We start from the raw sequence: 22,922 nt of genomic DNA on the forward strand, positions 1-22,922 counted from the left end.
TTTCCTATGGGCTTTCTGCAGTGCGAACGCACCTCCGAAAAGGAAAGCAACCTACTCACGGCCTTAAAAGTCAACGGGACCTGGGATTCCCAGCCGGTCACCCATACTGGTACTTGCCAGGCCTCAAGCAGGCTGGCGGCCGCGATCTGACGAGAGCAGGCACATTCAGCTTAGAATGCTCGTTGACAGCTCCTCCTCCTTTCCTATGGGCTTTCTGCAGTGCGAACGCACCTCCGAAAAGGAAAGAAACCTACTCACGGCCTTAAAAGTCAACGGGACCTGGGATTCCCAGCCGGTCACCCACACTGGTACTTGCCAGGCCTCAAGCTGGCTGGCGGCCGCGATCTGACGAGAGCAGGCACATTCAGCTTAGAATGCCCGTTGACAGCTCCTCCTCCTTTCCTATGGGCTTTCTGCAGTGCGAACGCACCTCCGAAAAGGAAAGAAACCTACTCACGGCCTTAAAAGTCAACGGGACCTGGGATTCCCAGCCGGTCACCCATACTGGTACTTGCCAGGCCTCAAGCTGGCTGGCGGCCGCGATCTGACGAGAGCAGGCACATTCAGCTTAGAATGCCCGTTGACAGCTCCTCCTCCTTTCCTATGGGCTTTCTGCAGTGCGAACGCACCTCCGAAACGGAAAGAAACCTACTCACGGCCTTAAAAGTCAACGGGACCTGGGATTCCCAGCCGGTCACCCATACTGGTACTTGCCAGGCCTCAAGCTGGCTGGCGGCCGCGATCTGACGAGAGCAGGCACATTCAGCTTAGAATGCCCGTTGACAGCTCCTCCTCCTTTCCTATGGGCTTTCTGCAGTGCGAACGCACCTCCGAAAAGGAAAGAAACCTACTCACGGCCTTAAAAGTCAACGGGACCTGGGATTCCCAGCCGGTCACCCATACTGGTACTTGCCAGGCCTCAAGCTGGCTGGCGGCCGCGATCTGACGAGAGCAGGCACATTCAGCTTAGAATGCCCGTTGACAGCTCCTCCTCCTTTCCTATGGGCTTTCTGCAGTGCGAACGCACTTCCGAAAAGGAAAGAAACCTACTCACGGCCTTAAAAGTCAACGGGACCTGGGATTCCCAGCCGGTCACCCATACTGGTACTTGCCAGGCCTCAAGCTGGCTGGCGGCCGCGATCTGACGAGAGCAGGCAGATTCAGCTTAGAATGCCCGTTGACAGCTCCTCCTCCTTTCCTATGGGCTTTCTGCAGTGTGAACGCACCTCCGAAAAGGAAAGAAACCTACTCACGGCCTTAAAAGTCAACGGGACCTGGGATTCCCAGCCGGTCACCCATACTGGTACTTGCCAGGCCTCAAGCTGGCTGGCGGCCGCGATCTGACGAGAGCAGGCACATTCAGCTTAGAATGCCCGTTGACAGCTCCTCCTCCTTTCCTATGGGCTTTCTGCAGTGCGAACGCACCTCCGAAAAGGAAAGCAACCTACTCACGGCCTTAAAATTCAACGGGACATGGGATTCCCAGCCGGTCACCCATACTGGTACTTGCCAGGCCTCAAGCTGGCTGGCGGCCGCGATCTGACGAGAGCAGGCACATTCAGCTTAGAATGCCCGTTGACAGCTCCTCCTCCTTTCCTATGGGCTTTCTGCAGTGCGAACGCACCTCCGAAAAGGAAAGCAACCTACTCACGGCCTTAAAAGTCAACGGGACCTGGGATTCCCAGCCGGTCACCCATACTGGTACTTGCCAGGCCTCAAGCTGGCTGGCGGCCGCGATCTGACGAGAGCAGGCACATTCAGCTTAGAATTCCCGTTGACAGCTCCTCCTCCTTTCCTATGGGCTTTCTGCAGTGCGAACGCACCTCCGAAAAGGAAAGAAACCTACTCACGGCCTTAAAAGTCAACGGGACCTGGGATTCCCAGCCGGTCACCCATACTGGTACTTGCCAGGCCTCAAGCTGGCTGGCGGCCGCGATCTGACGAGAGCAGGCACATTCAGCTTAGAATGCCCGTTGACAGCTCCTCCTCCTTTCCTATGGGCTTTCTGCAGTGCGAACGCACCTCCAAAAAGGAAAGAAACCTACTCACGGCCTTAAAAGTCAACGGGACCTGGGATTCCCAGCCGGTCACCCATACTGGTACTTGCCAGGCCTCAAGCTGGCTGGCGGCCGCGATCTGACGAGAGCAGGCACATTCAGCTTAGAATGCCCGTTGACAGCTCCTCCTCCTTTCCTATGGGCTTTCTGCAGTGCGAACGCACCTCCGAAAAGGAAAGCAACCTACTCACAGCCTTAAAAGTCAACAGGACCTGGGATTCCCAGCCGGTCACCCATACTGGTACTTGCCAGGCCTCAAGCTGGCTGGCGGCCGCGATCTGACGAGAGCAGGCACATTCAGCTTAGAATGCCCGTTGACAGCTCCTCCTCCTTTCCTATGGGCTTTCTGCAGTGCGAACGCACCTCCGAAAAGGAAAGAAACCTACTCACGGCCTTAAAAGTCAACGGGACCTGGGATTCCCAGCCGGTCACCCATACTGGTACTTGCCAGGCCTCAAGCTGGCTGGCGGCCGCGATCTGATGAGAGCAGGCACATTCAGCTTAGAATGCCCGTTGACAGCTCCTCCTCCTTTCCTATGGGCTTTCTGCAGTGCGAACGCATTTCCGAATAGGAAAGAAACCTACTCACGGCCTTAAAAGTCAACGGGACCTGGGATTCCCAGCCGGTCACCCATACTGGTACTTGCCAGGCCTCAAGCTGGCTGGCGGCCGCGATCTGACGAGAGCAGGCAGATTCAGCTTAGAATGCCCGTTGACAGCTCCTCCTCCTTTCCTATGGGCTTTCTGCAGTGTGAACGCACCTCCGAAAAGGAAAGAAACCTACTCACGGCCTTAAAAGTCAACGGGACCTGGGATTCCCAGCCGGTCACCCATACTGGTACTTGCCAGGCCTCAAGCTGGCTGGCGGCCGCGATCTGACGAGAGCAGGCACATTCAGCTTAGAATGCCCGTTGACAGCTCCTCCTCCTTTCCTATGGGCTTTCTGCAGTGCGAACGCACCTCCGAAAAGGAAAGAAACCTACTCACGGCCTTAAAATTCAACGGGACATGGGATTCCCAGCCGGTCACCCATACTGGTACTTGCCAGGCCTCAAGCTGGCTGGCGGCCGCGATCTGACGAGAGCAGGCACATTCAGCTTAGAATGCCCGTTGAGAGCTCCTCCTCCTTTCCTATGGGCTTTCTGCAGTGCGAACGCACCTCCGAAAAGGAAAGCAACCTACTCACGGCCTTAAAAGTCAACGGGACCTGGGATTCCCAGCCGGTCACCCATACTGGTACTTGCCAGGCCTCAAGCTGGCTGGCGGCCGCGATCTGACGAGAGCAGGCACATTCAGCTTAGAATGCCCGTTGACAGCTCCTCCTCCTTTCCTACGGGCTTTCTGCAGTGCGAACGCACCTCCGAAAAGGAAAGAAACCTACTCACGGCCTTAAAAGTCAACGGGACCTGGGATTCCCAGCCGGTCACCCATACTGGTACTTGCCAGGCCTCAAGCTGGCTGGCGGCCGCGATCTGACGAGAGCAGGCACATTCAGCTTAGAATGCCTGTTGACAGCTCCTCCTCCTTTCCTATGGGCTTTCTGCAGTGCGAACGCACCTCCAAAAAGGAAAGAAACCTACTCACGGCCTTAAAAGTCAACGGGACCTGGGATTCCCAGCCGGTCACCCATACTGGTACTTGCCAGGCCTCAAGCTGGCTGGCGGCCGCGATCTGACGAGAGCAGGCACATTCAGCTTAGAATGCCCGTTGACAGCTCCTCCTCCTTTCCTATGGGCTTTCTGCAGTGCGAACGCACCTCCGAAAAGGAAAGCAACCTACTCACGGCCTTAAAAGTCAACTGGACCTGGGATTCCCAGCCGGTCACCCATACTGGTACTTGCCAGGCCTCAAGCTGGCTGGCGGCCGCGATCTGACGAGAGCAGGCACATTCAGCTTAGAATGCCCGTTGACAGCTCCTCCTCCTTTCCTATGGGCTTTCTGCAGTGCGAACGCACCTCCGAAAAGGAAAGAAACCTACTCACGGCCTTAAAAGTCAACGGGACCTGGGATTCCCAGCCGGTCACCCATACTGGTACTTGCCAGGCCTCAAGCTGGCTGGCGGCCGCGATCTGACGAGAGCAGGCACATTCAGCTTAGAATGCCCGTTGACAGCTCCTCCTCCTTTCCTATGGGCTTTCTGCAGTGCGAACGCACCTCCGAAAAGGAAAGAAACCTACTCACGGCCTTAAAAGTCAACGGGACCTGGGATTCCCAGCCGGTCACCCATACTGGTACTTGCCAGGCCTCAAGCTGGCTGGCGGCCGCGATCTGACGAGAGCAGGCACATTCAGCTTAGAATGCCCGTTGACAGCTCCTCCTCCTTTCCTATGGGCTTTCTGCAGTGCGAACGCACCTCCGAAAAGGAAAGCAACCTGCTCACGGCCTTAAAAGTCAACGGGACCTGGGATTCCCAGCCGGTCACCCATACTGGTACTTGCCAGGCCTCAAGCTGGCTGGCGGCCGCGATCCGACGAGAGCAGGCACATTCAGCTTAGAATGCCCGTTGACAGCTTCTCCTCCTTTCCTATGGGCTTTCTGCAGTGCGAACGCACCTCCGAAAAGGAAAGCAACCTACTCACGGCCTTAAAAGTCAACGGGACCTGGGATTCCCAGCCGGTCACCCATACTGGTACTTGCCAGGCCTCAAGCTGGCTGGCGGCCGCGATCTGACGAGAGCAGGCACATTCAGCTTAGAATGCCCGTTGACAGCTCCTCCTCCTTTCCTATGGGCTTTCTGCAGTGCGTACGCACCTCCGAAAAGGAAAGCAACCTACTCACGGCCTTAAAAGTCAACGGGACCTGGGATTCCCAGCCGGTCACCCATACTGGTACTTGCCAGGCCTCAAGCTGGCTGGCGGCCGCGATCTGACGAGAGCAGGCACATTCAGCTTAGAATGCCCGTTGACAGCTCCTCCTCCTTTCCTATGGGCTTTCTGCAGTGCGAACGCACCTCCGAAAAGGAAAGCAACCTACTCACGGCCTTAAAAGTCAACGGGACCTGGGATTCCCAGCCGGTCACCCATACTGGTACTTGCCAGTCCTCAAGCTGGCTGGCGGCCGCGATCTGACGAGAGCAGGCACATTCAGCTTAGAATGCCCGTTGACAGCTCCTCCTCCTTTCCTATGGGCTTTCTGCAGTGCGAACGCACCACCCAAAAAGGAAAGCAACCTGCTCACGGCCTTAAAAGTCAACGGGACCTGGGATTCCCAGCCGGTCACCCATACTGGTACTTGCCAGGCCTCAAGCTGGCTGGCGGCCGCGATCTGACGAGAGCAGGCACATTCAGCTTAGAATGCCTGTTGACAGCTCCTCCTCCTTTCCTATGGGCTTTCTGCAGTGCGAACGCACCTCCGAAAAGGAAAGAAACCTACTCACGGCCTTAAAAATCAACGGGACCTGGGATTCCCAGCCGGTCACCCATACTGGTACTTGCCAGGCCTCAAGCTGGCTGGCGGCCGCGATCTGACGAGAGCAGGCACATTCAGCTTAGAATGCCCGTTGACAGCTGCTCCTCCTTTCCTATGGGCTTTCTGCAGTGCGAACGCACCTCCGAAACGGAAAGAAACCTACTCACGGCCTTAAAAGTCAACGGGACCTGGGATTCCCAGCCGGTCACCCATACTGGTACTTGCCAGGCCTCAAGCTGGCTGGCGGCCGCGATCTGACGAGAGCAGGCACATTCAGCTTAGAATGCCCGTTGACAGCTCCTCCTCCTTTCCTATGGGCTTTCTGCAGTGCGAACGCACCTCCGAAAAGGAAAGCAACCTACTCACGGCCTTAAAAGTCAACTGGACCTGGGATTCCCAGCCGGTCACCCATACTGGTACTTGCCAGGCCTCAAGCTGGCTGGCGGCCGCGATCTGACGAGAGCAGGCACATTCAGCTTAGAATGCCCGTTGACAGCTCCTCCTCCTTTCCTATGGGCTTTCTGCAGTGCGAACGCACCTCCGAAAAGGAAAGAAACCTACTCACGGCCTTAAAAGTCAACGGGACCTGGGATTCCCAGCCGGTCACCCATACTGGTACTTGCCAGGCCTCAAGCTGGCTGGCGGCCGCGATCTGACGAGAGCAGGCACATTCAGCTTAGAATGCCCGTTGACAGCTCCTCCTCCTTTCCTATGGGCTTTCTGCAGTGCGAACGCACCTCCGAAAAGGAAAGAAACCTACTCACGGCCTTAAAAGTCAACGGGACCTGGGATTCCCAGCCGGTCACCCATACTGGTACTTGCCAGGCCTCAAGCTGGCTGGCGGCCGCGATCTGACGAGAGCAGGCACATTCAGCTTAGAATGCCCGTTGACAGCTCCTCCTCCTTTCCTATGGGCTTTCTGCAGTGCGAACGCACCTCCGAAAAGGAAAGCAACCTGCTCACGGCCTTAAAAGTCAACGGGACCTGGGATTCCCAGCCGGTCACCCATACTGGTACTTGCCAGGCCTCAAGCTGGCTGGCGGCCGCGATCCGACGAGAGCAGGCACATTCAGCTTAGAATGCCCGTTGACAGCTTCTCCTCCTTTCCTATGGGCTTTCTGCAGTGCGAACGCACCTCCGAAAAGGAAAGCAACCTACTCACGGCCTTAAAAGTCAACGGGACCTGGGATTCCCAGCCGGTCACCCATACTGGTACTTGCCAGGCCTCAAGCTGGCTGGCGGCCGCGATCTGACGAGAGCAGGCACATTCAGCTTAGAATGCCCGTTGACAGCTCCTCCTCCTTTCCTATGGGCTTTCTGCAGTGCGTACGCACCTCCGAAAAGGAAAGCAACCTACTCACGGCCTTAAAAGTCAACGGGACCTGGGATTCCCAGCCGGTCACCCATACTGGTACTTGCCAGGCCTCAAGCTGGCTGGCGGCCGCGATCTGACGAGAGCAGGCACATTCAGCTTAGAATGCCCGTTGACAGCTCCTCCTCCTTTCCTATGGGCTTTCTGCAGTGCGAACGCACCTCCGAAAAGGAAAGCAACCTACTCACGGCCTTAAAAGTCAACGGGACCTGGGATTCCCAGCCGGTCACCCATACTGGTACTTGCCAGTCCTCAAGCTGGCTGGCGGCCGCGATCTGACGAGAGCAGGCACATTCAGCTTAGAATGCCCGTTGACAGCTCCTCCTCCTTTCCTATGGGCTTTCTGCAGTGCGAACGCACCACCCAAAAAGGAAAGCAACCTGCTCACGGCCTTAAAAGTCAACGGGACCTGGGATTCCCAGCCGGTCACCCATACTGGTACTTGCCAGGCCTCAAGCTGGCTGGCGGCCGCGATCTGACGAGAGCAGGCACATTCAGCTTAGAATGCCTGTTGACAGCTCCTCCTCCTTTCCTATGGGCTTTCTGCAGTGCGAACGCACCTCCGAAAAGGAAAGAAACCTACTCACGGCCTTAAAAATCAACGGGACCTGGGATTCCCAGCCGGTCACCCATACTGGTACTTGCCAGGCCTCAAGCTGGCTGGCGGCCGCGATCTGACGAGAGCAGGCACATTCAGCTTAGAATGCCCGTTGACAGCTGCTCCTCCTTTCCTATGGGCTTTCTGCAGTGCGAACGCACCTCCGAAACGGAAAGAAACCTACTCACGGCCTTAAAAGTCAACGGGACCTGGGATTCCCAGCCGGTCACCCATACTGGTACTTGCCAGGCCTCAAGCTGGCTGGCGGCCGCGATCTGACGAGAGCAGGCACATTCAGCTTAGAATGCCCGTTGACAGCTCCTCCTCCTTTCCTATGGGCTTTCTGCAGTGCGAACGCACCTCCGAAAAGGAAAGAAACCTACTCACGGCCTTAAAAGTCAACGGGACCTGGGATTCCCAGCCGGTCACCCATACTGGTACTTGCCAGGCCTCAAGCTGGCTGGCGGCCGCGATCTGACGAGAGCAGGCACATTCAGCTTAGAATGCCCGTTGACAGCTCCTCCTCCTTTCCTATGGGCTTTCTGCAGTGCGAACGCACCTCCGAAACGGAAAGAAACCTACTCACGGCCTTAAAAGTCAACTGGACCTGGGATTCCCAGCCGGTCACCCACACTGGTACTTGCCAGGCCTCAAGCTGGCTGGCGGCCGCGATCTGACGAGAGCAGGTACATTCAGCTTAGAATGCCCGTTGACAGCTCCTCCTCCTTTCCTATGGGCTTTCTGCAGTGCGAACGCACCTCCGAAAAGGAAAGCAACCTACTCACGGCCTTAAAAGTCAACGGGACCTGGGATTCCCAGCCGGTCACCCATACTGGTACTTGCCAGGCCTCAAGCTGGCTGGCGGCCGCGATCTGACGAGAGCAGGCACATTCAGCTTAGAACGCCCGTTGACAGCTCCTCCTCCTTTCCTATGGGCTTTCTGCAGTGCGAACGCACCTCCGAAAAGGAAAGAAACCTACTCACGGCCTTAAAAGTCAGCGGGACCTGGGATTCCCAGCCGGTCACCCATACTGGTACTTGCCAGGCCTCAAGCTGGCTGGCGGCCGCGATCTGACGAGAGCAGGCACATTCAGCTTAGAATGCCCGTTGACAGCTCCTCCTCCTTTCCTATGGGCTTTCTGCAGTGCGAACGCACCTCCGAAACGGAAAGAAACCTACTCACGGCCTTAAAAGTCAATGGGACCTGGGATTCCCAGCCGGTCACCCATACTGGTACTTGCCAGGCCTCAAGCTGGCTGGCGGCCGCGATCTGACGAGAGCAGGTACATTCAGCTTAGAATGCCCGTTGACAGCTCCTCCTCCTTTCCTATGGGCTTTCTGCAGTGCGAACGCACCTCCGAAAAGGAAAGCAACCTACTCACGGCCTTAAAAGTCAACGGGACCTGGGATTCCCAGCCGGTCACCCATACTGGTACTTGCCAGGCCTCAAGCTGGCTGGCGGCCGCGATCTGACGAGAGCAGGCACATTCAGCTTAGAATGCCCGTTGACAGCTCTTCCTCCTTTCCTATGGGCTTTCTGCAGTGCGAACGCACCTCCGAAAAGGAAAGAAACCTACTCACGGCCTTAAAAGTCAACGGGACCTGGGATTCCCAGCCGGTCACCCATACTGGTACTTGCCAGGCCTCAAGCTGGCTGGCGGCCGCGATCTGACGAGAGCAGGCACATTCAGCTTAGAATGCCCGTTGACAGCTCCTCCTCCTTTCCTATGGGCTTTCTGCAGTGCGAACGCACCTCCGAAACGGAAAGAAACCTACTCACGGCCTTAAAAGTCAACGGGACCTGGGATTCCCAGCCGGTCACCCATACTGGTACTTGCCAGGCCTCAAGCTGGCTGGCGGCCGCGATCTGACGAGAGCAGGCACATTCAGCTTAGAATGCCCGTTGACAGCTCCTCCTCCTTTCCTATGGGCTTTCTGCAGTGCGAACGCACCTCCGAAACGGAAAGAAACCTACTCACGGCCTTAAAAGTCAACGGGACCTGGGATTCCCAGCCGGTCACCCATACTGGTACTTGCCAGGCCTCAAGCTGGCTGGCGGCCGCGATCTGACGAGAGCAGGCACATTCAGCTTAGAATGCCCGTTGACAGCTCCTCCTCCTTTCCTATGGGCTTTCTGCAGTGCGAACGCACCTCCGAAAAGGAAAGCAACCTACTCACGGCCTTAAAAGTCAGCGGGACCTGGGATTCCCAGCCGGTCACCCATACTGGTACTTGCCAGGCCTCAAGCTGGCTGGCGGCCGCGATCTGACGAGAGCAGGCACATTCAGCTTAGAATGCCCATTGACAGCTCCTCCTCCTTTCCTATGGGCTTTCTGCAGTGCGAACGCACCTCCGAAAAGGAAAGAAACCTACTCACGGCCTTAAAAGTCAACGGGACCTGGGATTCCCAGCCGGTCACCCATACTGGTACTTGCCAGGCCTCAAGCTGGCTGGCGGCCGCGATCTGACGAGAGCAGGCACATTCAGCTTAGAATGCCCGTTGACAGCTCCTCCTCCTTTCCTATGGGCTTTCTGCAGTGCGAACGCACCTCCGAAACGGAAAGAAACCTACTCACGGCCTTAAAAGTCAATGGGACCTGGGATTCCCAGCCGGTCACCCATACTGGTACTTGCCAGGCCTCAAGCTGGCTGGCGGCCGCGATCTGACGAGAGCAGGTACATTCAGCTTAGAATGCCCGTTGACAGCTCCTCCTCCTTTCCTATGGGCTTTCTGCAGTGCGAACGCACCTCCGAAAAGGAAAGCAACCTACTCACGGCCTTAAAAGTCAACGGGACCTGGGATTCCCAGCCGGTCACCCATACTGGTACTTGCCAGGCCTCAAGCTGGCTGGCGGCCGCGATCTGACGAGAGCAGGCACATTCAGCTTAGAATGCCCGTTGACAGCTCCTCCTCCTTTCCTATGGGCTTTCTGCAGTGCGAACGCACCTCCGAAAAGGAAAGCAACCTACTCACGGCCTTAAAAGTCAACGGGACCTGGGATTCCCAGCCGGTCACCCATACTGGTACTTGCCAGGCCTCAAGCTGGCTGGCGGCTGCGATCTGACGAGAGCAGGCACATTCAGCTTAGAATGCCCGTTGACAGCTCCTCCTCCTTTCCTATGGGCTTTCTGCAGTGCGTACGCACCTCCGAAAAGGAAAGCAACCTACTCACGGCCTTAAAAGTCAACGGGACCTGGGATTCCCAGCCGGTCACCCATACTGGTACTTGCCAGGCCTCAAGCTGGCTGGCGGCCGCGATCTGACGAGAGCAGGCACATTCAGCTTAGAATGCCCGTTGACAGCTCCTCCTCCTTTCCTATGGGCTTTCTGCAGTGCGAACGCACCTCCGAAAAGGAAAGCAACCTACTCACGGCCTTAAAAGTCAACGGGACCTGGGATTCCCAGCCGGTCACCCATACTGGTACTTGCCAGTCCTCAAGCTGGCTGGCGGCCGCGATCTGACGAGAGCAGGCACATTCAGCTTAGAATGCCCGTTGACAGCTCCTCCTCCTTTCCTATGGGCTTTCTGCAGTGCGAACGCACCACCCAAAAAGGAAAGCAACCTGCTCACGGCCTTAAAAGTCAACGGGACCTGGGATTCCCAGCCGGTCACCCATACTGGTACTTGCCAGGCCTCAAGCTGGCTGGCGGCCGCGATCTGACGAGAGCAGGCACATTCAGCTTAGAATGCCCGTTGACAGCTCCTCCTCCTTTCCTATGGGCTTTCTGCAGTGCGAACGCACCTCCGAAAAGGAAAGAAACCTACTCACGGCCTTAAAAATCAACGGGACCTGGGATTCCCAGCCGGTCACCCATACTGGTACTTGCCAGGCCTCAAGCTGGCTGGCGGCCGCGATCTGACGAGAGCAGGCACATTCAGCTTAGAATGCCCGTTGACAGCTGCTCCTCCTTTCCTATGGGCTTTCTGCAGTGCGAACGCACCTCCGAAACGGAAAGAAACCTACTCACGGCCTTAAAAGTCAACGGGACCTGGGATTCCCAGCCGGTCACCCATACTGGTACTTGCCAGGCCTCAAGCTGGCTGGCGGCCGCGATCTGACGAGAGCAGGCACATTCAGCTTAGAATGCCCGTTGACAGCTCCTCCTCCTTTCCTATGGGCTTTCTGCAGTGCGAACGCACCTCCGAAAAGGAAAGAAACCTACTCACGGCCTTAAAAGTCAACGGGACCTGGGATTCCCAGCCGGTCACCCATACTGGTACTTGCCAGGCCTCAAGCTGGCTGGCGGCCGCGATCTGACGAGAGCAGGCACATTCAGCTTAGAATGCCCGTTGACAGCTCCTCCTCCTTTCCTATGGGCTTTCTGCAGTGCGAACGCACCTCCGAAACGGAAAGAAACCTACTCACGGCCTTAAAAGTCAACTGGACCTGGGATTCCCAGCCGGTCACCCACACTGGTACTTGCCAGGCCTCAAGCTGGCTGGCGGCCGCGATCTGACGAGAGCAGGTACATTCAGCTTAGAATGCCCGTTGACAGCTCCTCCTCCTTTCCTATGGGCTTTCTGCAGTGCGAACGCACCTCCGAAAAGGAAAGCAACCTACTCACGGCCTTAAAAGTCAACGGGACCTGGGATTCCCAGCCGGTCACCCATACTGGTACTTGCCAGGCCTCAAGCTGGCTGGCGGCCGCGATCTGACGAGAGCAGGCACATTCAGCTTAGAACGCCCGTTGACAGCTCCTCCTCCTTTCCTATGGGCTTTCTGCAGTGCGAACGCACCTCCGAAAAGGAAAGAAACCTACTCACGGCCTTAAAAGTCAACGGGACCTGGGATTCCCAGCCGGTCACCCATACTGGTACTTGCCAGGCCTCAAGCTGGCTGGCGGCCGCGATCTGACGAGAGCAGGCACATTCAGCTTAGAATGCCCGTTGACAGCTCCTCCTCCTTTCCTATGGGCTTTCTGCAGTGCGAACGCACCTCCGAAACGGAAAGAAACCTACTCACGGCCTTAAAAGTCAATGGGACCTGGGATTCCCAGCCGGTCACCCATACTGGTACTTGCCAGGCCTCAAGCTGGCTGGCGGCCGCGATCTGACGAGAGCAGGTACATTCAGCTTAGAATGCCCGTTGACAGCTCCTCCTCCTTTCCTATGGGCTTTCTGCAGTGCGAACGCACCTCCGAAAAGGAAAGCAACCTACTCACGGCCTTAAAAGTCAACGGGACCTGGGATTCCCAGCCGGTCACCCATACTGGTACTTGCCAGGCCTCAAGCTGGCTGGCGGCCGCGATCTGACGAGAGCAGGCACATTCAGCTTAGAATGCCCGTTGACAGCTCCTCCTCCTTTCCTATGGGCTTTCTGCAGTGCGAACGCACCTCCGAAAAGGAAAGAAACCTACTCACGGCCTTAAAAGTCAACGGGACCTGGGATTCCCAGCCGGTCACCCATACTGGTACTTGCCAGGCCTCAAGCTGGCTGGCGGCCGCGATCTGACGAGAGCAGGCACATTCAGCTTAGAATGCCCGTTGACAGCTCCTCCTCCTTTCCTATGGGCTTTCTGCAGTGCGAACGCACCTCCGAAACGGAAAGAAACCTACTCACGGCCTTAAAAGTCAACGGGACCTGGGATTCCCAGCCGGTCACCCATACTGGTACTTGCCAGGCCTCAAGCTGGCTGGCGGCCGCGATCTGACGAGAGCAGGCACATTCAGCTTAGAATGCCCGTTGACAGCTCCTCCTCCTTTCCTATGGGCTTTCTGCAGTGCGAACGCACCTCCGAAACGGAAAGAAACCTACTCACGGCCTTAAAAGTCAACGGGACCTGGGATTCCCAGCCGGTCACCCATACTGGTACTTGCCAGGCCTCAAGCTGGCTGGCGGCCGCGATCTGACGAGAGCAGGCACATTCAGCTTAGAATGCCCGTTGACAGCTCCTCCTCCTTTCCTATGGGCTTTCTGCAGTGCGAACGCACCTCCGAAAAGGAAAGCAACCTACTCACGGCCTTAAAAGTCAGCGGGACCTGGGATTCCCAGCCGGTCACCCATACTGGTACTTGCCAGGCCTCAAGCTGGCTGGCGGCCGCGATCTGACGAGAGCAGGCACATTCAGCTTAGAATGCCCATTGACAGCTCCTCCTCCTTTCCTATGGGCTTTCTGCAGTGCGAACGCACCTCCGAAAAGGAAAGAAACCTACTCACGGCCTTAAAAGTCAACGGGACCTGGGATTCCCAGCCGGTCACCCATACTGGTACTTGCCAGGCCTCAAGCTGGCTGGCGGCCGCGATCTGACGAGAGCAGGCACATTCAGCTTAGAATGCCCGTTGACAGCTCCTCCTCCTTTCCTATGGGCTTTCTGCAGTGCGAACGCACCTCCGAAACGGAAAGAAACCTACTCACGGCCTTAAAAGTCAATGGGACCTGGGATTCCCAGCCGGTCACCCATACTGGTACTTGCCAGGCCTCAAGCTGGCTGGCGGCCGCGATCTGACGAGAGCAGGTACATTCAGCTTAGAATGCCCGTTGACAGCTCCTCCTCCTTTCCTATGGGCTTTCTGCAGTGCGAACGCACCTCCGAAAAGGAAAGCAACCTACTCACGGCCTTAAAAGTCAACGGGACCTGGGATTCCCAGCCGGTCACCCATACTGGTACTTGCCAGGCCTCAAGCTGGCTGGCGGCCGCGATCTGACGAGAGCAGGCACATTCAGCTTAGAATGCCCGTTGACAGCTCCTCCTCCTTTCCTATGGGCTTTCTGCAGTGCGAACGCACCTCCGAAAAGGAAAGCAACCTACTCACGGCCTTAAAAGTCAACGGGACCTGGGATTCCCAGCCGGTCACCCATACTGGTACTTGCCAGGCCTCAAGCTGGCTGGCGGCTGCGATCTGACGAGAGCAGGCACATTCAGCTTAGAATGCCCGTTGACAGCTCCTCCTCCTTTCCTATGGGCTTTCTGCAGTGCGAACGCACCTCCGAAACGGAAAGAAACCTACTCACGGCCTTAAAAGTCAATGGGACCTGGGATTCCCAGCCGGTCACCCATACTGGTACTTGCCAGGCCTCAAGCTGGCTGGCGGCCGCGATCTGACGAGAGCAGGCACATTCAGCTTAGAATGCCCGTTGACAGCTCCTCCTCCTTTCCTATGGGCTTTCTGCAGTGCGAACGCACCTCCGAAAAGGAAAGAAACCTACTCACGGCCTTAAAAGTCAACGGGACCTGGGATTCCCAGCCGGTCACCCATACTGGTACTTGCCAGGCCTCAAGCTGGCTGGCGGCCGCGATCTGACGAGAGCAGGCACATTCAGCTTAGAATGCCCGTTGACAGCTCCTCCTCCTTTCCTATGGGCTTTCTGCAGTGCGAACGCACCTCCGAAACGGAAAGAAACCTACTCACGGCCTTAAAAGTCAACGGGACCTGGGATTCCCAGCCGGTCACCCATACTGGTACTTGCCAGGCCTCAAGCTGGCTGGCGGCCGCGATCTGACGAGAGCAGGTACATTCAGCTTAGAATGCCCGTTGACAGCTCCTCCTCCTTTCCTATGGGCTTTCTGCAGTGCGAACGCACCTCCGAAAAGGAAAGCAACCTACTCACGGCCTTAAAAGTCAACGGGACCTGGGATTCCCAGCCGGTCACCCATACTGGTACTTGCCAGGCCTCAAGCTGGCTGGCGGCCGCGATCTGACGAGAGCAGGCACATTCAGCTTAGAACGCCCGTTGACAGCTCCTCCTCCTTTCCTATGGGCTTTCTGCAGTGCGAACGCACCTCCGAAAAGGAAAGAAACCTACTCACGGCCTTAAAAGTCAACGGGACCTGGGATTCCCAGCCGGTCACCCATACTGGTACTTGCCAGGCCTCAAGCTGGCTGGCGGCCGCGATCTGACGAGAGCAGGCACATTCAGCTTAGAATGCCCGTTGACAGCTCCTCCTCCTTTCCTATGGGCTTTCTGCAGTGCGAACGCACCTCCGAAACGGAAAGAAACCTACTCACGGCCTTAAAAGTCAATGGGACCTGGGATTCCCAGCCGGTCACCCATACTGGTACTTGCCAGGCCTCAAGCTGGCTGGCGGCCGCGATCTGACGAGAGCAGGTACATTCAGCTTAGAATGCCCGTTGACAGCTCCTCCTCCTTTCCTATGGGCTTTCTGCAGTGCGAACGCACCTCCGAAAAGGAAAGCAACCTACTCACGGCCTTAAAAGTCAACGGGACCTGGGATTCCCAGCCGGTCACCCATACTGGTACTTGCCAGGCCTCAAGCTGGCTGGCGGCCGCGATCTGACGAGAGCAGGCACATTCAGCTTAGAATGCCCGTTGACAGCTCCTCCTCCTTTCCTATGGGCTTTCTGCAGTGCGAACGCACCTCCGAAAAGGAAAGAAACCTACTCACGGCCTTAAAAGTCAACGGGACCTGGGATTCCCAGCCGGTCACCCATACTGGTACTTGCCAGGCCTCAAGCTGGCTGGCGGCCGCGATCTGACGAGAGCAGGCACATTCAGCTTAGAATGCCCGTTGACAGCTACTCCTCCTTTCCTATGGGCTTTCTGCAGTGCGAACGCACCTCCGAAAAGGAAAGCAACCTACTCACGGCCTTAAAAGTCAACGGGACCTGGGATTCCCAGCCGGTCACCCATACTGGTACTTGCCAGGCCTCAAGCTGGCTGGCGGCCGCGATCTGACGAGAGCAGGCACATTCAGCTTAGAATGCCCGTTGACAGCTCCTCCTCCTTTCCTATGGGCTTTCTGCAGTGCGAACGCACCTCCGAAACGGAAAGAAACCTACTCACGGCCTTAAAAGTCAACGGGACCTGGGATTCCCAGCCGGTCACCCATACTGGTACTTGCCAGGCCTCAAGCTGGCTGGCGGCCGCGATCTGACTGGCGGCCGCGATCTGACGAGAGCAGGCACATTCAGCTTAGAATGCCCGTTGACAGCTCCTCCTCCTTTCCTATGGGCTTTCTGCAGTGCGAACGCACCTCCGAAAAGGAAAGAAACCTACTCACGTCCTTAAAAGTCAACGGGACCTGGGATTCCCAGCCGGTCACCCATACTGGTACTTGCCAGGCCTCAAGCTGGCTGGCGGCCGCGATCTGACGAGAGCAGGCACATTCAGCTTAGAATGCCCGTTGATAGCTCCTCCTCCTTTCCTATGGGCTTTCTGCAGTGCGAACGCACTTCCGAAAAGGAAAGAAACCTACTCACGGCCTTAAAAGTCAACGGGACCTGGGATTCCCAGCCGGTCACCCATACTGGTACTTGCCAGGCCTCAAGCTGGCTGGCGGCCGCGATCTGACGAGAGCAGGCACATTCAGCTTAGATTGCCCGTTGACAGCTCCTCCTCCTTTCCTATGGGCTTTCTGCAGTGCGAACGCACCTCCGAAAAGGAAAGAAACCTACTCACGGCCTTAAAAGTCAACTGGACCTGGGATTCCCAGCCGGTCACCCATACTGGTACTTGCCAGGCCTCAAGCTGGCTGGCGGCCGCGATCTGACGAGAGCAGGCACATTCAGCTTAGAATGCCCGTTGACAGCTCCTCCTCCTTTCCTATGGGCTTTCTGCAGTGCGAACGCACCTCCGAAAAGGAAATCAACCTACTCACGGCCTTAAAAGTCAACGGGACCTGGGATTCCCAGCCGGTCACCCATACTGGTACTTGCCAGGCCTCAAGCTGGCTGGCGACCGCGATCTGACGAGAGCAGGCACATTCAGCTTAGAATGCCCGTTGACAGCTCCTCCTCCTTTCCTATGGGCTTTCTGCAGTGCGAACGCACCTCCGAAAAGGAAAGAAACCTACTCACGGCCTTAAAAGTCAACGGGACCTGGGATTCCCAACCGGTCACACATACTGGTACTTGCCAGGCCTCAAGCTGGCTGGCGGCCGCGATCTGACGAGAGCAGGCACATTCAGCTTAGAATGCCCGTTGACAGCTCCTCCTCCTTTCCTATGGGCTTTCTGCAGTGCGAACGCACCTCCGAAAAGGAAAGCAACCTACTCACGGCCTTAAAAGTCAACGGGACCTGGGATTCCCAGCCGGTCACCCATACTGGTACTTGCCAGGCCTCAAGCTGGCTGGCGGCCGCGATCTGACGAGAGCAGGCACATTCAGCTTAGAATGCCCGTTGACAGCTCCTCCTCCTTTCCTATGGGCTTTCTGCAGTGCGAACGCACCTCCGAAAAGGAAAGAAACCTACTCACGGCCTTAAAAGTCAACGGGACCTGGGATTCCCAGCCGGTCACCCATACTGGTACTTGCCAGGCCTCAAGCTGGCTGGCGGCCGCGATCTGACGAGAGCAGGCACATTCAGCTTAGAATGCCCGTTGACAGCTCCTCCTCCTTTCCTATGGGCTTTCTGCAGTGCGAACGCACCTCCGAAACGGAAAGAAACCTACTCACGGCCTTAAAAGTCAACGGGACCTGGGATTCCCAGCCGGTCACCCACACTGGTACTTGCCAGGCCTCAAGCTGGCTGGCGGCCGCGATCTGACGAGAGCAGGTACATTCAGCTTAGAATGCCCGTTGACAGCTCCTCCTCCTTTCCTATGGGCTTTCTGCAGTGCGAACGCACCTCCGAAAAGGAAAGCAACCTACTCACGGCCTTAAAAGTCAACGGGACCTGGGATTCCCAGCCGGTCACCCATACTGGTACTTGCCAGGCCTCAAGCTGGCTGGCGGCCGCGATCTGACGAGAGCAGGCACATTCAGCTTAGAATGCCCGTTGACAGCTCCTCCTCCTTTCCTATGGGCTTTCTGCAGTGCGAACGCACCTCCGAAAAGGAAAGACACCTACTCACGGCCTTAAAAGTCAACGGGACCTGGGATTCCCAGCCGGTCACCCATACTGGTACTTGCCAGGCCTCAAGCTGGCTGGCGGCCACGATCTGACGAGAGCAGGCACATTCAGCTTAGAATGCCCGTTGACAGCTCCTCCTCCTTTCCTATGGGCTTTCTGCAGTGCGAACGCACCTCCGAAAAGGAAAGAAACCTACTCACGGCCTTAAAAGTCAACGGGACCTGGGATTCCCAGCTGGTCACCCATACTGGTACTTGCCAGGCCTCAAGCTGGCTGGCGGCCGCGATCTGACGAGAGCAGGCACATTCAGCTTAGAATGCCCGTTGACAGCTCCTCCTCCTTTCCTATGGGCTTTCTGCAGTGCGAACGCACCTCCGAAACGGAAAGAAACCTACTCGCGGCCTTAAAAGTCAACGGGACCTGGGATTCCCAGCCGGTCACCCATACTGGTACTTGCCAGGCCTCAAGCTGGCTGGCGGCCGCGATCTGACGAGAGCAGGCACATTCAGCTTAGAATGCCCGTTGACAGCTCCTCCTCCTTTCCTATGGGCTTTCTGCAGTGCGAACGCACCTCCGAAAAGGAAAGAAACCTACTCACGGCCTTAAAAGTCAACGGGACCTGGGATTCCCAGCCGGTCACCCATACTGGTACTTGCCAGGCCTCAAGCTGGCTGGCGGCCGCGATCTGACGAGAGCAGGCACATTCAGCTTAGAATGCCCGTTGATAGCTCCTCCTCCTTTCCTATGGGCTTTCTGCAGTGCGAACGCACTTCCGAAAAGGAAAGAAACCTACTCACGGCCTTAAAAGTCAACGGGACCTGGGATTCCCAGCCGGTCACCCATACTGGTACTTGCCAGGCCTCAAGCTGGCTGGCGGCCGCGATCTGACGAGAGCAGGCACATTCAGCTTAGATTGCCCGTTGACAGCTCCTCCTCCTTTCCTATGGGCTTTCTGCAGTGCGAACGCACCTCCGAAAAGGAAAGAAACCTACTCACGGCCTTAAAAGTCAACTGGACCTGGGATTCCCAGCCGGTCACCCATACTGGTACTTGCCAGGCCTCAAGCTGGCTGGCGGCCGCGATCTGACGAGAGCAGGCACATTCAGCTTAGAATGCCCATTGACAGCTCCTCCTCCTTTCCTATGGGCTTTCTGCAGTGCGAACGCACTTCCGAAAAGGAAAGAAACCTACTCACGGCCTTAAAAGTCAACGGGACCTGGGATTCCCAGCCGGTCACCCATACTGGTACTTGCCAGGCCTCAAGCTGGCTGGCGGCCGCGATCTGACGAGAGCAGGCACATTCAGCTTAGAATGCCCGTTGACAGCTCCTCCTCCTTTCCTATGGGCTTTCTGCAGTGCGAACGCACCTCCGAAAAGGAAAGCAACCTACTCACGGCCTTAAAAGTCAACGGGACCTGGGATTCCCAGCCAGTCACCCATACTGGTACTTGCCAGGCCTCAAGCTGGCTGGCGACCGCGATCTGACGAGAGCAGGCACATTCAGCTTAGAATGCCCGTTGACAGCTCCTCCTCCTTTCCTATGGGCTTTCTGCAGTGCGAACGCACCTCCGAAAAGGAAAGAAACCTACTCACGGCCTTAAAAGTCAATGGGACCTGGGATTCCCAGCCGGTCACACATACTGGTACTTGCCAGGCCTCAAGCTGGCTGGCGGCCGCGATCTGACGAGAGCAGGCACATTCAGCTTAGAATGCCCGTTGACAGCTCCTCCTCCTTTCCTATGGGCTTTCTGCAGTGCGAACGCACCTCCGAAACGGAAAGCAACCTACTCACGGCCTTAAAAGTCAACGGGACCTGGGATTCCCAGCCGGTCACCCATACTGGTACTTGCCAGCCCTCAAGCTGGCTGGCGGCCGCGATCTGACGAGAGCAGGCACATTCAGCTTAGAATGCCCGTTGACAGCTCCTCCTCCTTTCCTATGGGCTTTCTGCAGTGCGAACGCACCTCCGAAAAGGAAAGCAACCTACTCACGGCCTTAAAAGTCAACGGGACCTGGGATTCCCAGCCGGTCACCCATACTGGTACTTGCCAGGCCTCAAGCTGGCTGGCGGCCGCGATCTGACGAGAGCAGGCACATTCAGCTTAGAATGCCCGTTGACAGCTCCTCCTCCTTTCCTATGGGCTTTCTGCAGTGCGAACGCACCTCCGAAACGGAAAGAAACTTACTCACGGCCTTAAAAGTCAACGGGACCTGGGATTCCCAGCCGGTCACCCACACTGGTACTTGCCAGGCCTCAAGCTGGCCGGCGGCCGCGATCTGACGAGAGCAGGTACATTCAGCTTAGAATGCCCGTTGACAGCTCCTCCTCCTTTCCTATGGGCTTTCTGCAGTGCGAACGCACCTCCGAAACGGAAAGAAACCTACTCACGGCCTTAAAAGTCAACGGGACCTGGGATTCCCAGCCGGTCACCCATACTGGTACTTGCCAGGCCTCAAGCTGGCTGGCGGCCACGATCTGACGAGAGCAGGCACATTCAGCTTAGAATGCCCGTTGACAGCTCCTCCTCCTTTCCTATGGGCTTTCTGCAGTGCGAACGCACCTCCGAAAAGGAAAGAAACCTACTCACGGCCTTAAAAGTCAACGGGACCTGGGATTCCCAGCCGGTCACCCATACTGGTACTTGCCAGGCCTCAAGCTGGCTGGCGGCCGCGATCTGACGAGAGCAGGCACATTCAGCTTAGAATGCCCGTTGACAGCTCATCCTCCTTTCCTATGGGCTTTCTGCAGTGCGAACGCACTTCCGAAAAGGAAAGAAACCTACTCACGGCCTTAAAAGTCAACGGGACCTGGGATTCCCAGCCGGTCACCCATACTGGTACTTGCCAGGCCTCAAGCTGGCTGGCGGCCGCGATCTGACGAGAGCAGGCACATTCAGCTTAGAATGCCCGTTGACAGCTCCTCCTCCTTTCCTATGGGCTTTCTGCAGTGCGAACGCACCTCCGAAAAGGAAAGCAACCTACTCACGGCCTTAAAAGTCAACGGGACCTGGGATTCCCAGCCGGTCACCCATACTGGTACTTGCCAGGCCTCAAGCTGGCTGGCGGCCGCGATCTGACGAGAGCAGGCACATTCAGCTTAGAATGCCCGTTGACAGCTCCTCCTCCTTTCCTATGGGCTTTCTGCAGTGCGAACGCACCTCCGAAAAGGAAAGAAACCTACTCACGGCCTTAAAAGTCAACGGGACCTGGGATTCCCAGCCGGTCACCCATACTGGTACTTGCCAGGCCTCAAGCTGGCTGGCGGCCGCGATCTGACGAGAGCAGGCACATTCAGCTTAGAATGCCCGTTGACAGCTCCTCCTCCTTTCCTATGGGCTTTCTGCAGTGCGAATGCACCTCCGAAACGGAAAGAAACCTACTCACGGCCTTAAAAGTCAATGGGACCTGGGATTCCCAGCCGGTCACCCATACTGGTACTTGCCAGGCCTCAAGCTGGCTGGCGGCCGCGATCTGACGAGAGCAGGTACATTCAGCTTAGAATGCCCGTTGACAGCTCCTCCTCCTTTCCTATGGGCTTTCTGCAGTGCGAACGCACCTCCGAAAAGGAAAGCAACCTACTCACGGCCTTAAAAGTCAACGGGACCTGGGATTCCCAGCCGGTCACCCATACTCGTACTTGCCAGGCCTCAAGCTGGCTGGCGGCCGCGATCTGACGAGAGCAGGCACATTCAGCTTAGAATGCCCGTTGACAGCTCCTCCTCCTTTCCTATGGGCTTTCTGCAGTGCGAACGCACCTCCGAAAAGGAAAGAAACCTACTCACGGCCTTAAAAGTCAACGGGACCTGGGATTCCCAGCCGGTCACCCATACTGGTACTTGCCAGGCCTCAAGCTGGCTGGCGGCCGCGATCTGACGAGAGCAGGCACATTCAGCTTAGAATGCCCGTTGACAGCTCCTCCTCCTTTCCTATGGGCTTTCTGCAGTGCGAACGCACCTCCGAAAAGGAAAGCAACCTACTCACGGCCTTAAAAGTCAACGGGACCTGGGATTCCCAGCCGGTCACCCATACTGGTACTTGCCAGGCCTCAAGCTGGCTGGCGGCCGCGATCTGACGAGAGCAGGCACATTCAGCTTAGAATGCCCGTTGACAGCTCCTCCTCCTTTCCTATGGGCTTTCTGCAGTGCGAACGCACCTCCGAAAAGGAAAGAAACCTACTCACGGCCTTAAAAGTCAACGGGACCTGGGATTCCCAGCCGGTCACCCATACTGGTACTTGCCAGGCCTCAAGCTGGCTGGCGGCCGCGATCTGACGAGAGCAGGCACATTCAGCTTAGAATGCCCGTTGACAGCTCCTCCTCCTTTCCTATGGGCTTTCTGCAGTGCGAACGCACCTCCGAAAAGGAAAGCAACCTACTCACGGCCTTAAAAGTCAACGGGACCTGGGATTCCCAGCCGGTCACCCATACTCGTACTTGCCAGGCCTCAAGCTGGCTGGCGGCCACGATCTGACGAGAGCAGGCACATTCAGCTTAGAATGCCCGTTGACAGCTCCTCCTCCTTTCCTATGGGCTTTCTGCAGTGCGAACGCACCTCCGAAAAGGAAAGAAACCTACTCACGGCCTTAAAAGTCAACGGGACCTGGGATTCCCAGCCGGTCACCCATACTGGTACTTGCCAGGCCTCAAGCTGGCTGGCGGCCGCGATCTGACGAGAGCAGGCACATTCAGCTTAGAATGCCCGTTGACAGCTCCTCCTCCTTTCCTATGGGCTTTC

The 22,922-nt window shown here is 56.8% G+C and overlaps 99 pseudogenes; all 99 read right to left on the minus strand.

The window, feature by feature from the left end:
* Positions 1-68: 68 nt before the first annotated feature.
* On the minus strand, positions 69-187 carry LOC136600463 (5S ribosomal RNA; annotated as a pseudogene).
* Positions 188-267: 80 nt separating this feature from the next.
* On the minus strand, positions 268-386 carry LOC136599910 (5S ribosomal RNA; annotated as a pseudogene).
* Positions 387-466: 80 nt separating this feature from the next.
* Positions 467-585, minus strand: LOC136600511 (5S ribosomal RNA; annotated as a pseudogene).
* An 80-nt stretch (positions 586-665) lies between these two features.
* Positions 666-784, minus strand: LOC136600512 (5S ribosomal RNA; annotated as a pseudogene).
* Positions 785-864: 80 nt separating this feature from the next.
* On the minus strand, positions 865-983 carry LOC136600513 (5S ribosomal RNA; annotated as a pseudogene).
* An 80-nt stretch (positions 984-1,063) lies between these two features.
* Positions 1,064-1,182, minus strand: LOC136600057 (5S ribosomal RNA; annotated as a pseudogene).
* An 80-nt stretch (positions 1,183-1,262) lies between these two features.
* Positions 1,263-1,381, minus strand: LOC136600514 (5S ribosomal RNA; annotated as a pseudogene).
* A 279-nt stretch (positions 1,382-1,660) lies between these two features.
* On the minus strand, positions 1,661-1,779 carry LOC136600039 (5S ribosomal RNA; annotated as a pseudogene).
* Positions 1,780-1,859: 80 nt separating this feature from the next.
* On the minus strand, positions 1,860-1,978 carry LOC136600515 (5S ribosomal RNA; annotated as a pseudogene).
* Positions 1,979-2,058: 80 nt separating this feature from the next.
* LOC136600518 (5S ribosomal RNA) lies at positions 2,059-2,177 on the minus strand (annotated as a pseudogene).
* Positions 2,178-2,257: 80 nt separating this feature from the next.
* On the minus strand, positions 2,258-2,376 carry LOC136599927 (5S ribosomal RNA; annotated as a pseudogene).
* Positions 2,377-2,456: 80 nt separating this feature from the next.
* On the minus strand, positions 2,457-2,575 carry LOC136600749 (5S ribosomal RNA; annotated as a pseudogene).
* An 80-nt stretch (positions 2,576-2,655) lies between these two features.
* LOC136600058 (5S ribosomal RNA) lies at positions 2,656-2,774 on the minus strand (annotated as a pseudogene).
* Positions 2,775-2,854: 80 nt separating this feature from the next.
* Positions 2,855-2,973, minus strand: LOC136600519 (5S ribosomal RNA; annotated as a pseudogene).
* Positions 2,974-3,252: 279 nt separating this feature from the next.
* On the minus strand, positions 3,253-3,371 carry LOC136600520 (5S ribosomal RNA; annotated as a pseudogene).
* An 80-nt stretch (positions 3,372-3,451) lies between these two features.
* LOC136600341 (5S ribosomal RNA) lies at positions 3,452-3,570 on the minus strand (annotated as a pseudogene).
* An 80-nt stretch (positions 3,571-3,650) lies between these two features.
* LOC136600521 (5S ribosomal RNA) lies at positions 3,651-3,769 on the minus strand (annotated as a pseudogene).
* Positions 3,770-4,048: 279 nt separating this feature from the next.
* LOC136600522 (5S ribosomal RNA) lies at positions 4,049-4,167 on the minus strand (annotated as a pseudogene).
* An 80-nt stretch (positions 4,168-4,247) lies between these two features.
* On the minus strand, positions 4,248-4,366 carry LOC136600523 (5S ribosomal RNA; annotated as a pseudogene).
* Positions 4,367-4,446: 80 nt separating this feature from the next.
* On the minus strand, positions 4,447-4,565 carry LOC136599994 (5S ribosomal RNA; annotated as a pseudogene).
* Positions 4,566-4,645: 80 nt separating this feature from the next.
* LOC136600524 (5S ribosomal RNA) lies at positions 4,646-4,764 on the minus strand (annotated as a pseudogene).
* An 80-nt stretch (positions 4,765-4,844) lies between these two features.
* Positions 4,845-4,963, minus strand: LOC136600525 (5S ribosomal RNA; annotated as a pseudogene).
* Positions 4,964-5,043: 80 nt separating this feature from the next.
* On the minus strand, positions 5,044-5,162 carry LOC136600445 (5S ribosomal RNA; annotated as a pseudogene).
* An 81-nt stretch (positions 5,163-5,243) lies between these two features.
* LOC136600342 (5S ribosomal RNA) lies at positions 5,244-5,362 on the minus strand (annotated as a pseudogene).
* An 80-nt stretch (positions 5,363-5,442) lies between these two features.
* On the minus strand, positions 5,443-5,561 carry LOC136600006 (5S ribosomal RNA; annotated as a pseudogene).
* An 80-nt stretch (positions 5,562-5,641) lies between these two features.
* On the minus strand, positions 5,642-5,760 carry LOC136600526 (5S ribosomal RNA; annotated as a pseudogene).
* A 279-nt stretch (positions 5,761-6,039) lies between these two features.
* On the minus strand, positions 6,040-6,158 carry LOC136600528 (5S ribosomal RNA; annotated as a pseudogene).
* Positions 6,159-6,238: 80 nt separating this feature from the next.
* On the minus strand, positions 6,239-6,357 carry LOC136600530 (5S ribosomal RNA; annotated as a pseudogene).
* Positions 6,358-6,437: 80 nt separating this feature from the next.
* LOC136599996 (5S ribosomal RNA) lies at positions 6,438-6,556 on the minus strand (annotated as a pseudogene).
* An 80-nt stretch (positions 6,557-6,636) lies between these two features.
* On the minus strand, positions 6,637-6,755 carry LOC136600531 (5S ribosomal RNA; annotated as a pseudogene).
* An 80-nt stretch (positions 6,756-6,835) lies between these two features.
* Positions 6,836-6,954, minus strand: LOC136600532 (5S ribosomal RNA; annotated as a pseudogene).
* Positions 6,955-7,034: 80 nt separating this feature from the next.
* On the minus strand, positions 7,035-7,153 carry LOC136600446 (5S ribosomal RNA; annotated as a pseudogene).
* An 81-nt stretch (positions 7,154-7,234) lies between these two features.
* Positions 7,235-7,353, minus strand: LOC136600343 (5S ribosomal RNA; annotated as a pseudogene).
* An 80-nt stretch (positions 7,354-7,433) lies between these two features.
* LOC136600009 (5S ribosomal RNA) lies at positions 7,434-7,552 on the minus strand (annotated as a pseudogene).
* An 80-nt stretch (positions 7,553-7,632) lies between these two features.
* On the minus strand, positions 7,633-7,751 carry LOC136600533 (5S ribosomal RNA; annotated as a pseudogene).
* Positions 7,752-7,831: 80 nt separating this feature from the next.
* On the minus strand, positions 7,832-7,950 carry LOC136600534 (5S ribosomal RNA; annotated as a pseudogene).
* A 279-nt stretch (positions 7,951-8,229) lies between these two features.
* On the minus strand, positions 8,230-8,348 carry LOC136600099 (5S ribosomal RNA; annotated as a pseudogene).
* Positions 8,349-8,428: 80 nt separating this feature from the next.
* Positions 8,429-8,547, minus strand: LOC136600255 (5S ribosomal RNA; annotated as a pseudogene).
* Positions 8,548-8,826: 279 nt separating this feature from the next.
* On the minus strand, positions 8,827-8,945 carry LOC136600536 (5S ribosomal RNA; annotated as a pseudogene).
* Positions 8,946-9,025: 80 nt separating this feature from the next.
* Positions 9,026-9,144, minus strand: LOC136600537 (5S ribosomal RNA; annotated as a pseudogene).
* An 80-nt stretch (positions 9,145-9,224) lies between these two features.
* On the minus strand, positions 9,225-9,343 carry LOC136600539 (5S ribosomal RNA; annotated as a pseudogene).
* An 80-nt stretch (positions 9,344-9,423) lies between these two features.
* On the minus strand, positions 9,424-9,542 carry LOC136600540 (5S ribosomal RNA; annotated as a pseudogene).
* Positions 9,543-9,622: 80 nt separating this feature from the next.
* Positions 9,623-9,741, minus strand: LOC136600418 (5S ribosomal RNA; annotated as a pseudogene).
* An 80-nt stretch (positions 9,742-9,821) lies between these two features.
* On the minus strand, positions 9,822-9,940 carry LOC136600541 (5S ribosomal RNA; annotated as a pseudogene).
* A 279-nt stretch (positions 9,941-10,219) lies between these two features.
* Positions 10,220-10,338, minus strand: LOC136600543 (5S ribosomal RNA; annotated as a pseudogene).
* Positions 10,339-10,418: 80 nt separating this feature from the next.
* Positions 10,419-10,537, minus strand: LOC136600504 (5S ribosomal RNA; annotated as a pseudogene).
* Positions 10,538-10,617: 80 nt separating this feature from the next.
* LOC136600544 (5S ribosomal RNA) lies at positions 10,618-10,736 on the minus strand (annotated as a pseudogene).
* An 80-nt stretch (positions 10,737-10,816) lies between these two features.
* LOC136600447 (5S ribosomal RNA) lies at positions 10,817-10,935 on the minus strand (annotated as a pseudogene).
* An 81-nt stretch (positions 10,936-11,016) lies between these two features.
* LOC136600545 (5S ribosomal RNA) lies at positions 11,017-11,135 on the minus strand (annotated as a pseudogene).
* Positions 11,136-11,215: 80 nt separating this feature from the next.
* LOC136600010 (5S ribosomal RNA) lies at positions 11,216-11,334 on the minus strand (annotated as a pseudogene).
* An 80-nt stretch (positions 11,335-11,414) lies between these two features.
* Positions 11,415-11,533, minus strand: LOC136600546 (5S ribosomal RNA; annotated as a pseudogene).
* An 80-nt stretch (positions 11,534-11,613) lies between these two features.
* Positions 11,614-11,732, minus strand: LOC136600547 (5S ribosomal RNA; annotated as a pseudogene).
* Positions 11,733-12,011: 279 nt separating this feature from the next.
* LOC136600100 (5S ribosomal RNA) lies at positions 12,012-12,130 on the minus strand (annotated as a pseudogene).
* An 80-nt stretch (positions 12,131-12,210) lies between these two features.
* LOC136600548 (5S ribosomal RNA) lies at positions 12,211-12,329 on the minus strand (annotated as a pseudogene).
* Positions 12,330-12,608: 279 nt separating this feature from the next.
* Positions 12,609-12,727, minus strand: LOC136600550 (5S ribosomal RNA; annotated as a pseudogene).
* An 80-nt stretch (positions 12,728-12,807) lies between these two features.
* LOC136600551 (5S ribosomal RNA) lies at positions 12,808-12,926 on the minus strand (annotated as a pseudogene).
* An 80-nt stretch (positions 12,927-13,006) lies between these two features.
* Positions 13,007-13,125, minus strand: LOC136600552 (5S ribosomal RNA; annotated as a pseudogene).
* An 80-nt stretch (positions 13,126-13,205) lies between these two features.
* LOC136600553 (5S ribosomal RNA) lies at positions 13,206-13,324 on the minus strand (annotated as a pseudogene).
* Positions 13,325-13,404: 80 nt separating this feature from the next.
* LOC136600419 (5S ribosomal RNA) lies at positions 13,405-13,523 on the minus strand (annotated as a pseudogene).
* An 80-nt stretch (positions 13,524-13,603) lies between these two features.
* LOC136600555 (5S ribosomal RNA) lies at positions 13,604-13,722 on the minus strand (annotated as a pseudogene).
* A 279-nt stretch (positions 13,723-14,001) lies between these two features.
* Positions 14,002-14,120, minus strand: LOC136600556 (5S ribosomal RNA; annotated as a pseudogene).
* Positions 14,121-14,200: 80 nt separating this feature from the next.
* On the minus strand, positions 14,201-14,319 carry LOC136600517 (5S ribosomal RNA; annotated as a pseudogene).
* A 279-nt stretch (positions 14,320-14,598) lies between these two features.
* LOC136600557 (5S ribosomal RNA) lies at positions 14,599-14,717 on the minus strand (annotated as a pseudogene).
* An 80-nt stretch (positions 14,718-14,797) lies between these two features.
* LOC136600639 (5S ribosomal RNA) lies at positions 14,798-14,916 on the minus strand (annotated as a pseudogene).
* An 80-nt stretch (positions 14,917-14,996) lies between these two features.
* Positions 14,997-15,115, minus strand: LOC136600101 (5S ribosomal RNA; annotated as a pseudogene).
* An 80-nt stretch (positions 15,116-15,195) lies between these two features.
* LOC136600558 (5S ribosomal RNA) lies at positions 15,196-15,314 on the minus strand (annotated as a pseudogene).
* Positions 15,315-15,593: 279 nt separating this feature from the next.
* LOC136600559 (5S ribosomal RNA) lies at positions 15,594-15,712 on the minus strand (annotated as a pseudogene).
* Positions 15,713-15,792: 80 nt separating this feature from the next.
* Positions 15,793-15,911, minus strand: LOC136600561 (5S ribosomal RNA; annotated as a pseudogene).
* Positions 15,912-15,991: 80 nt separating this feature from the next.
* On the minus strand, positions 15,992-16,110 carry LOC136600562 (5S ribosomal RNA; annotated as a pseudogene).
* Positions 16,111-16,407: 297 nt separating this feature from the next.
* On the minus strand, positions 16,408-16,526 carry LOC136600072 (5S ribosomal RNA; annotated as a pseudogene).
* An 80-nt stretch (positions 16,527-16,606) lies between these two features.
* On the minus strand, positions 16,607-16,725 carry LOC136600059 (5S ribosomal RNA; annotated as a pseudogene).
* A 279-nt stretch (positions 16,726-17,004) lies between these two features.
* On the minus strand, positions 17,005-17,123 carry LOC136599899 (5S ribosomal RNA; annotated as a pseudogene).
* Positions 17,124-17,203: 80 nt separating this feature from the next.
* Positions 17,204-17,322, minus strand: LOC136600465 (5S ribosomal RNA; annotated as a pseudogene).
* An 80-nt stretch (positions 17,323-17,402) lies between these two features.
* LOC136600563 (5S ribosomal RNA) lies at positions 17,403-17,521 on the minus strand (annotated as a pseudogene).
* An 80-nt stretch (positions 17,522-17,601) lies between these two features.
* LOC136600564 (5S ribosomal RNA) lies at positions 17,602-17,720 on the minus strand (annotated as a pseudogene).
* Positions 17,721-17,800: 80 nt separating this feature from the next.
* Positions 17,801-17,919, minus strand: LOC136600761 (5S ribosomal RNA; annotated as a pseudogene).
* An 80-nt stretch (positions 17,920-17,999) lies between these two features.
* LOC136600565 (5S ribosomal RNA) lies at positions 18,000-18,118 on the minus strand (annotated as a pseudogene).
* Positions 18,119-18,198: 80 nt separating this feature from the next.
* On the minus strand, positions 18,199-18,317 carry LOC136600165 (5S ribosomal RNA; annotated as a pseudogene).
* Positions 18,318-18,397: 80 nt separating this feature from the next.
* LOC136599860 (5S ribosomal RNA) lies at positions 18,398-18,516 on the minus strand (annotated as a pseudogene).
* Positions 18,517-18,596: 80 nt separating this feature from the next.
* Positions 18,597-18,715, minus strand: LOC136600567 (5S ribosomal RNA; annotated as a pseudogene).
* An 80-nt stretch (positions 18,716-18,795) lies between these two features.
* On the minus strand, positions 18,796-18,914 carry LOC136600073 (5S ribosomal RNA; annotated as a pseudogene).
* Positions 18,915-18,994: 80 nt separating this feature from the next.
* LOC136600060 (5S ribosomal RNA) lies at positions 18,995-19,113 on the minus strand (annotated as a pseudogene).
* Positions 19,114-19,193: 80 nt separating this feature from the next.
* On the minus strand, positions 19,194-19,312 carry LOC136600455 (5S ribosomal RNA; annotated as a pseudogene).
* Positions 19,313-19,392: 80 nt separating this feature from the next.
* LOC136600568 (5S ribosomal RNA) lies at positions 19,393-19,511 on the minus strand (annotated as a pseudogene).
* Positions 19,512-19,591: 80 nt separating this feature from the next.
* LOC136600152 (5S ribosomal RNA) lies at positions 19,592-19,710 on the minus strand (annotated as a pseudogene).
* A 279-nt stretch (positions 19,711-19,989) lies between these two features.
* LOC136600467 (5S ribosomal RNA) lies at positions 19,990-20,108 on the minus strand (annotated as a pseudogene).
* An 80-nt stretch (positions 20,109-20,188) lies between these two features.
* LOC136600569 (5S ribosomal RNA) lies at positions 20,189-20,307 on the minus strand (annotated as a pseudogene).
* Positions 20,308-20,387: 80 nt separating this feature from the next.
* Positions 20,388-20,506, minus strand: LOC136600241 (5S ribosomal RNA; annotated as a pseudogene).
* Positions 20,507-20,586: 80 nt separating this feature from the next.
* On the minus strand, positions 20,587-20,705 carry LOC136600167 (5S ribosomal RNA; annotated as a pseudogene).
* An 80-nt stretch (positions 20,706-20,785) lies between these two features.
* LOC136600570 (5S ribosomal RNA) lies at positions 20,786-20,904 on the minus strand (annotated as a pseudogene).
* An 80-nt stretch (positions 20,905-20,984) lies between these two features.
* On the minus strand, positions 20,985-21,103 carry LOC136600572 (5S ribosomal RNA; annotated as a pseudogene).
* An 80-nt stretch (positions 21,104-21,183) lies between these two features.
* LOC136600573 (5S ribosomal RNA) lies at positions 21,184-21,302 on the minus strand (annotated as a pseudogene).
* An 80-nt stretch (positions 21,303-21,382) lies between these two features.
* On the minus strand, positions 21,383-21,501 carry LOC136600574 (5S ribosomal RNA; annotated as a pseudogene).
* Positions 21,502-21,780: 279 nt separating this feature from the next.
* Positions 21,781-21,899, minus strand: LOC136600150 (5S ribosomal RNA; annotated as a pseudogene).
* Positions 21,900-21,979: 80 nt separating this feature from the next.
* Positions 21,980-22,098, minus strand: LOC136600575 (5S ribosomal RNA; annotated as a pseudogene).
* Positions 22,099-22,178: 80 nt separating this feature from the next.
* Positions 22,179-22,297, minus strand: LOC136600576 (5S ribosomal RNA; annotated as a pseudogene).
* Positions 22,298-22,377: 80 nt separating this feature from the next.
* LOC136600577 (5S ribosomal RNA) lies at positions 22,378-22,496 on the minus strand (annotated as a pseudogene).
* Positions 22,497-22,576: 80 nt separating this feature from the next.
* On the minus strand, positions 22,577-22,695 carry LOC136600459 (5S ribosomal RNA; annotated as a pseudogene).
* An 80-nt stretch (positions 22,696-22,775) lies between these two features.
* On the minus strand, positions 22,776-22,894 carry LOC136600579 (5S ribosomal RNA; annotated as a pseudogene).
* Between the last annotated feature and the right edge of the window lie 28 nt (positions 22,895-22,922).

This window comes from Eleutherodactylus coqui, unplaced genomic scaffold (assembly GCF_035609145.1).
Source record: "Eleutherodactylus coqui strain aEleCoq1 unplaced genomic scaffold, aEleCoq1.hap1 HAP1_SCAFFOLD_195, whole genome shotgun sequence".
Taxonomy (NCBI): domain Eukaryota; kingdom Metazoa; phylum Chordata; class Amphibia; order Anura; family Eleutherodactylidae; genus Eleutherodactylus; species Eleutherodactylus coqui.